The following is a 7,500-nucleotide window of genomic DNA, read 5'->3' as shown; positions in this document are numbered from 1 at the left end:
AGTCCAATGTGAGTGTCCACCAGTGTATATACAATCCACAGAAAGTGTAATCCAAAGTTTGCAGGTGGTGAATGGAAAGGTGAGCTCTAAAATTAGCAACTCCTCAATCCAACAGTTTGGTGACTGTCCTTTGTTTGTCATGCTGCTCTCTTATACAGTTGTACTTCCTGCTTCCTGTCATGTGTCTAGTCACATGACAGGCCAACCATCCATTTATTAAAGACACATACACTTAAAATGTTAAGAGTAATAAAATGGCCTAAAAAACATGTAAAACACTTAAAACTCTATAATACATGTAAATGATTGTAATAAATAGAGCGGTAAAACACGTCTTTCTAAAAGCCAGCATATTATATAAATAGTGAAGAAAAGGCAAAAGCTTACAGCACCTGGTATTCCCAGGCGGTCTCCCATCCAAGTACTAACCAGGCCCGACGCTGCTTAGCTTCCGAGATCAGACGAGATCGGGCGCTCTCAGCGCGGTATGGCCATAAGCGAGGGCTGCCCCAAAAAGTGGGCTATTTAAAGATCAGCCTCCGTAAAAGCCAGCATATTATATAAATAGTGAAGAAAAGGCAAAAGCTTACAGCACCTGGTATTCCCAGGCGGTCTCCCACCCAAGTACTAACCAGGCCCGACGCTGCTTAGCTTCCGAGATCAGACGAGATCAGGCGCTCTCAGCGCGGTATGGCCATAAGCGAGGACTGCTCCAAAAAGTGGGCTATTTAAAGATCAGCCTCCGTAAAAGCCAGCATATTATATAAATAGTGAAGAAAAGGCAAAAGCTTACAGCACCTGGTATTCCCAGGCGGTCTTGCATAAAAGTGTAACAATCGGCCTTATCAGCCGAGTTACAAGACTAAAATGGGGTCAGATTTAACTGTGAGAGATGACTAGTGGTTAAAAGAATGAGACATAAAAGAAAATTGGTTTAAATAGATTTGGTGTATTTACAAGGTTCACATAAAAGACTTTAAAACAACACGATAAAACTAGGTAAACTCTGTTAAAAGAATACAGTTCATTTGTCCATACCCTAAAAACAGGTAAACTCTGTTAAAAGAATACAGTTCATTTGTCCATACCCTAAAAACAGTCCAAGAACCCCAGTGTGTTGATAAGTCCAATGTGAGTGTCCACCAGTGTATATACAATCCACAGAAAGTGTAATCCAAAGTTTGCAGGTGGTGAATGGATAGGTGAGCTCTAAAATTAGCAACTCCTCAATCCAACAGTTTGGTGACTGTCCTTTGTTTGTCATGCTGCTCTCTTATACAGTTGTACTTCCTGCTTCCTGTCATGTGCCTAGTCACATGACAGGCCAACCATCCATTTATTAAAGACACATACACTTAAAATGTTAAGAGTAATAAAATGGCCTAAAAAACATGTAAAACACTTAAAACTCTATAATACATGTAAATGATTGTAATAAATAGAGCGGTAAAACACGTCTTTCTAAAAGCCAGCATATTATATAAATAGTGAAGAAAAGGCAAAAGCTTACAGCACCTGGTATTCCCAGGCGGTCTACCATCCAAGTACTAACCAGGCCCGACGCTGCTTAGCTTCCGAGATCAGACGAGATCGGGCGCTCTCAGCGCGGTATGGCCATAAGCGAGGGCTGCTCCAAAAAGTGGGCTATTTAAAGATCAGCCTCTGTAAAAGCCAGCATATTATATAAATAGTGAAGAAAAGGCAAAAGCTTACAGCACCTGGTATTCCCAGGCGGTCTCCCATCCAAGTACTAACCAGGCCCGACGCTGCTTAGCTTCCGAGATCAGACGAGATCGGGCGCTCTCAGCGCGGTATGGCCATAAGCGAGGGCTGCCCCAAAAAGTGGGCTATTTAAAGATCAGCCTCCGTAAAAGCCAGCATATTATATAAATAGTGAAGAAAAGGCAAAAGCTTACAGCACCTGGTATTCCCAGGCGGTCTCCCACCCAAGTACTAACCAGGCCCGACGCTGCTTAGCTTCCGAGATCAGACGAGATCAGGCGCTCTCAGCGCGGTATGGCCATAAGCGAGGACTGCTCCAAAAAGTGGGCTATTTAAAGATCAGCCTCCGTAAAAGCCAGCATATTATATAAATAGTGAAGAAAAGGCAAAAGCTTACAGCACCTGGTATTCCCAGGCGGTCTCGCATAAAAGTGTAACAATCGGCCTTATCAGCCGAGTTACAAGACTAAAATGGGGTCAGATTTAACTGTGAGAGATGACTAGTGGTTAAAAGAATGAGACATAAAAGAAAATTGGTTTAAATAGATTTGGTGTATTTACAAGGTTCACATAAAAGACTTTAACCCCCTGGGGACGAAAAACGCCCTGGGGCGTTTTGAGGCAGTTTCCCAAAAGGAACTTTAATTACTTTGTCATTTCTGATTGCACAGATAAAAGCAGTACATCAATCGAATCTGTAAAGGGTCTACTTTTATTTGTATATACTCACAAAATCAAAAAACATTGTGATTTTGCAAAATAAAGAAAACAAAAAGGGTGTGCTGTCTGCCGCGTTGATCTCCGTGATCTTCATTCAGAAACGCGTCAGTAAAATATACTATAACTCAGCCAATACACAACACAGAGACATGAGCAATATGTCTAGACAAAGCTTGATATGTATACTTTTAAACGAAGTAAGTTTTACCGAAAACAAATATCCTGTGATAAAATAATCAATATGAAACCAACACGATGTCCAGTCTCTCCGGTCTGCTTCATTATTTTATAATTAGATCACGCCCATGAGCTGTTCCCTATTCATATTCAAATCGTCCACGTGAGGGCGCCGCGCCAAAAGTAGATGCCCAAATCACGGTAAACAAAGGAGAAACTTCGTTCAAGTTAGTCATTTCTGGAAGAAGACTCTGTCAGGAATAAAACGTACTTCAGAAGACATGAGTAAGTTTTTTTCTCTCTTATTAGCCTACTTGTTAGTTATTACTGTGACAGAATGTGCAAACATTTTACCAGTTAAGACTTTTTGCCAACTATAATTCCTGACTACAGCAAGTGAAACATTATAAAGTACGTTTCATTTCACTGCATCTAAATGACTCACGATGCCAGTATGTTTTTAATAGTCTGTTCAATAAAGAATGATGCAATATAAAGGTTATAGTGTTCACATTTAAGCTTAACAGTTATAATATAGCCTAGTTTCTTTGTATTCTATAATACACACAAAGCATGCTTATGTTTGACTATAAGATCATAATTATTTATTTAGTTATTAATGTATCTTACAACAGTAGGATGTAATATGAGGGTTTACACTTAGTGTATGTTTTGACAATATGTATTAATACTGTGTTCTCGAATGGATGTTTAACACGATGAACAATTTTTATTAGTTTCTCAGATATAAAATGTCCTTTTTACGTTTGTACAAAATGCGTGGGTCTATGACTACAAAATCATAATATATATATATATAAATAAATAGTATGATGCTGCTGAAATTAACATGCTCAAATATGTTTTGTTTTGTTGTTTTTAGTGATTGGAAACCTGCTCAACACATGAATCCTGCTGACATTTACTTGAGTCTCCTCAAACTGTTTTCCTGAGAGCACTGTACCATCTTCAGATGTTAAAGAAGTTCACAAGTGAATCTCAAGTTATTTTTCTTGATAAATAAATCTATTCAAAATAAGCTACAAACATATTTTGTCCTTATATTCCTCCTTCATTCATTACTTTGTTCCTCTCAGTCATCTGACTGAATAACTAATTATGCGGCTCATTATGCAGGTCTTTGTCTTCTCAGGTGTGAATCCCAGCATTATTCATGATCATTCACGCCTTCTCGAATACAGCCATTCTAAACAAAAAGTGTCTTCAAAAATTTAAATCAATATACTGTTTTGTGTAAACAAGTGAACGAGATGATTTTCACATCATTTGATAGAAAAAACTCTAGCCTAACACATCCTGTTCTCAAAGTCTTGTGAACAAATATTCTGTATGTGTTTCATGACTTTATTTCAGTGACTTCAAAAATTTTGTTTTTCACTAAGCACGCATAAACGTTGTTTTCTCAAAAACACAAACATGTACATTCATGTTGCTTACATATTATTGTAGCCCTAATTGTGCTGATTACAATATAATCAGATTTGGGCCATTCATATGTTTTTAAGATACTGAAAAAAGCACAAATGTCAGGGCATGTCAAAACTTCTTCAGGGCCCAAAAACACCCTCAGTCCCCATAGGGTTAAAACAACACGATAAAACTAGGTAAACTCTGTTAAAAGAATACAGTTCATTTGTCCATACCCTAAAAACAGGTAAACTCTGTTAAAAGAATACAGTTCATTTGTCCATACCCTAAAAACAGTCCAAGAACCCCAGTGTGTTGATAAGTCCAATGTGAGTGTCCACCAGTGTATATACAATCCACAGAAAGTGTAATCCAAAGTTTGCAGGTGGTGAATGGAAAGGTGAGCTCTAAAATTAGCAACTCCTCAATCCAACAGTTTGGTGACTGTCCTTTGTTTGTCATGCTGCTCTCTTATACAGTTGTACTTCCTGCTTCCTGTCATGTGCCTAGTCACATGACAGGCCAACCATCCATTTATGAAAGACACATACACTTAAAATGTTAAGAGTAATAAAATGGCCTAAAAAACATGTAAAACACTTAAAACTCTATAACACATGTAAATGATTGTAATAACTAGAGTGGTAAAACACGTCTTTCTAAAAGCCAGCATATTATATAAATAGTGAAGAAAAGGCAAAAGCTTACAGCACCTGGTATTCCCAGGCGGTCTCCCACCCAAGTACTAACCAGGCCCGACGCTGCTTAGCTTCCGAGATCAGACGAGATCAGGCGCTCTCAGCGCGGTATGGCCATAAGCGAGGACTGCTCCAAAAAGTGGGCTATTTAAAGATCAGCCTCCGTAAAAGCCAGCATATTATATAAATAGTGAAGAAAAGGCAAAAGCTTACAGCACCTGGTATTCCCAGGCGGTCTCGCATAAAAGTGTAACAATCGGCCTTATCAGCCGAGTTACAAGACTAAAATGGGGTCAGATTTAACTGTGAGAGATGACTAGTGGTTAAAAGAATGAGACATAAAAGAAAATTGGTTTAAATAGATTTGGTGTATTTACAAGGTTCACATAAAAGACTTTAAAACAACACGATAAAACTAGGTAAACTCTGTTAAAAGAATACAGTTCATTTGTCCATACCCTAAAAACAGGTAAACTCTGTTAAAAGAATACAGTTCATTTGTCCATACCCTAAAAACAGTCCAAGAACCCCAGTGTGTTGATAAGTCCAATGTGAGTGTCCACCAGTGTATATACAATCCACAGAAAGTGTAATCCAAAGTTTGCAGGTGGTGAATGGAAAGGTGAGCTCTAAAATTAGCAACTCCTCAATCCAACAGTTTGGTGACTGTCCTTTGTTTGTCATGCTGCTCTCTTATACAGTTGTAATTCCTGCTTCCTGTCATGTGCCTAGTCACATGACAGGCCAACCATCCATTTATTAAAGACACATACACTTAAAATGTTAAGAGTAATAAAATGGCCTAAAAAACATGTAAAACACTTAAAACTCTATAATACATGTAAATGATTGTAATAAATAGAGCGGTAAAACACGTCTTTCTAAAAGCCAGCATATTATATAAATAGTGAAGAAAAGGCAAAAGCTTACAGCACCTGGTATTCCCAGGCGGTCTCCCATCCAAGTACTAACCAGGCCCGACGCTGCTTAGCTTCCGAGATCAGACGAGATCGGGCGCTCTCAGCGCGGTATGGCCATAAGCGAGGGCTGCTCCAAAAAGTGGGCTATTTAAAGATCAGCCTCTGTAAAAGCCAGCATATTATATAAATAGTGAAGAAAAGGCAAAAGCTTACAGCACCTGGTATTCCCAGGCGGTCTCCCATAAAAGTGTAACAATCGGCCTTATCAGCCGAGTTACAAGACTAAAATGGGATCAGATTTAACTGTGAGAGATGACTAGTGGTTAAAAGAATGAGACATAAAAGAAAATTGGTTTAAATAGATTTGGTGTATTTACAAGGTTCACATAAAAGACTTTAAAACAACACGATAAAACTAGGTAAACTCTGTTAAAAGAATACAGTTCATTTGTCCATACCCTAAAAACAGGTAAACTCTGTTAAAAGAATACAGTTAATTTGTCCATACCCTAAAAACAGTCCAAGAACCCCAGTGTGTTGATAAGTCCAATGTGAGTGTCCACCAGTGTATATACAATCCACAGAAAGTGTAATCCAAAGTTTGCAGGTGGTGAATGGAAAGGTGAGCTCTAAAATTAGCAACTCCTCAATCCAACAGTTTGGTGACTGTCCTTTGTTTGTCATGCTGCTCTCTTATACAGTTGTACTTCCTGCTTCCTGTCATGTGTCTAGTCACATGACAGGCCAACCATCCATTTATTAAAGACACATACACTTAAAATGTTAAGAGTAATAAAATGGCCTAAAAAACATGTAAAACACTTAAAACTCTATAATACATGTAAATGATTGTAATAAATAGAGCGGTAAAACACGTCTTTCTAAAAGCCAGCATATTATATAAATAGTGAAGAAAAGGCAAAAGCTTACAGCACCTGGTTTTCCCAGGCGGTCTCCCATCCAAGTACTAACCAGGCCCGAGGCTGCTTAGCTTCCGAGATCAGACGAGATCGGGCGCTCTCAGCGCGGTATGGCCATAAGCGAGGGCTGCTCCAAAAAGTGGGCTATTTAAAGATCAGCCTCCGTAAAAGCCAGCATATTATATAAATAGTGAAGAAAAGGCAAAAGCTTACAGCACCTGGTATTCCCAGGCGGTCTCCCATCCAAGTACTAACCAGGCCCGACGCTGCTTAGCTTCCGAGATCAGACGAGATCAGACGAGATCGGGCGCTCTCAGCGCGGTATGGCCATGAGCGAGGGCTGCTCCAAAAAGTGGGCTATTTAAAGATCAGCCTCCGTAAAAGCCAGCATATTATATAAATAGTGAAGAAAAGGCAAAAGCTTACAGCGCCTGGTATTCCCAGGCGGTCTCCCATAAAAGTGTAACAATCGGCCTTATCAGCCGAGTTACAAGACTAAAATGGGGTCAGATTTAACTGTGAGAGATGACTAGTGGTTAAAAGAATGAGACATAAAAGAAAATTGGTTTAAATAGATTTGGTGTATTTACAAGGTTCACATAAAAGACTTTAAAACAACACGATAAAACTAGGTAAACTCTGTTAAAAGAATACAGTTCATTTGTCCATACCCTAAAAACAGGTAAACTCTGTTAAAAGAATACAGTTCATTTGTCCATACCCTAAAAACAGTCCAAGAACCCCAGTGTGTTGATAAGTCCAATGTGAGTGTCCACCAGTGTATATACAATCCACAGAAAGTGTAATCCAAAGTTTGCAGGTGGTGAATGGAAAGGTGAGCTCTAAAATTAGCAACTCCTCAATCCAACAGTTTGGTGACTGTCCTTTGTTTGTCATGCTGCTCTCTTATACAGT

General features: G+C 39.0%; 8 non-coding genes and 1 pseudogene across 8 annotated transcripts; all 9 read right to left on the bottom strand.

The window, feature by feature from the left end:
- Positions 1-380: 380 nt before the first annotated feature.
- On the bottom strand, positions 381-499 carry LOC141313523 (5S ribosomal RNA). The gene has a single exon (XR_012349595.1). It is a non-coding gene; the product is annotated as a 5S ribosomal RNA (ribosomal RNA).
- Positions 500-583: 84 nt separating this feature from the next.
- LOC141313681 (5S ribosomal RNA) lies at positions 584-702 on the bottom strand. Its single transcript, XR_012349752.1, has one exon. It is a non-coding gene; the product is annotated as a 5S ribosomal RNA (ribosomal RNA).
- Positions 703-1,503: 801 nt separating this feature from the next.
- Positions 1,504-1,622, bottom strand: LOC141313652 (5S ribosomal RNA). Its single transcript, XR_012349724.1, has one exon. It is a non-coding gene; the product is annotated as a 5S ribosomal RNA (ribosomal RNA).
- An 84-nt stretch (positions 1,623-1,706) lies between these two features.
- On the bottom strand, positions 1,707-1,825 carry LOC141313522 (5S ribosomal RNA). The gene has a single exon (XR_012349594.1). It is a non-coding gene; the product is annotated as a 5S ribosomal RNA (ribosomal RNA).
- An 84-nt stretch (positions 1,826-1,909) lies between these two features.
- On the bottom strand, positions 1,910-2,028 carry LOC141313680 (5S ribosomal RNA). The gene has a single exon (XR_012349751.1). It is a non-coding gene; the product is annotated as a 5S ribosomal RNA (ribosomal RNA).
- Positions 2,029-4,748: 2,720 nt separating this feature from the next.
- Positions 4,749-4,867, bottom strand: LOC141313679 (5S ribosomal RNA). Its single transcript, XR_012349750.1, has one exon. It is a non-coding gene; the product is annotated as a 5S ribosomal RNA (ribosomal RNA).
- Positions 4,868-5,668: 801 nt separating this feature from the next.
- Positions 5,669-5,787, bottom strand: LOC141313520 (5S ribosomal RNA). Its single transcript, XR_012349593.1, has one exon. It is a non-coding gene; the product is annotated as a 5S ribosomal RNA (ribosomal RNA).
- Positions 5,788-6,588: 801 nt separating this feature from the next.
- LOC141313770 (5S ribosomal RNA) lies at positions 6,589-6,707 on the bottom strand. Its single transcript, XR_012349841.1, has one exon. It is a non-coding gene; the product is annotated as a 5S ribosomal RNA (ribosomal RNA).
- Positions 6,708-6,791: 84 nt separating this feature from the next.
- On the bottom strand, positions 6,792-6,920 carry LOC141313914 (5S ribosomal RNA; annotated as a pseudogene).
- Between the last annotated feature and the right edge of the window lie 580 nt (positions 6,921-7,500).

This window comes from Garra rufa, unplaced genomic scaffold (genome assembly GCF_049309525.1).
Source record: "Garra rufa unplaced genomic scaffold, GarRuf1.0 hap1_unplaced_007, whole genome shotgun sequence".
Taxonomy (NCBI): domain Eukaryota; kingdom Metazoa; phylum Chordata; class Actinopteri; order Cypriniformes; family Cyprinidae; genus Garra; species Garra rufa.
This window is presented reverse-complemented; position numbering and strand designations above follow the sequence as displayed.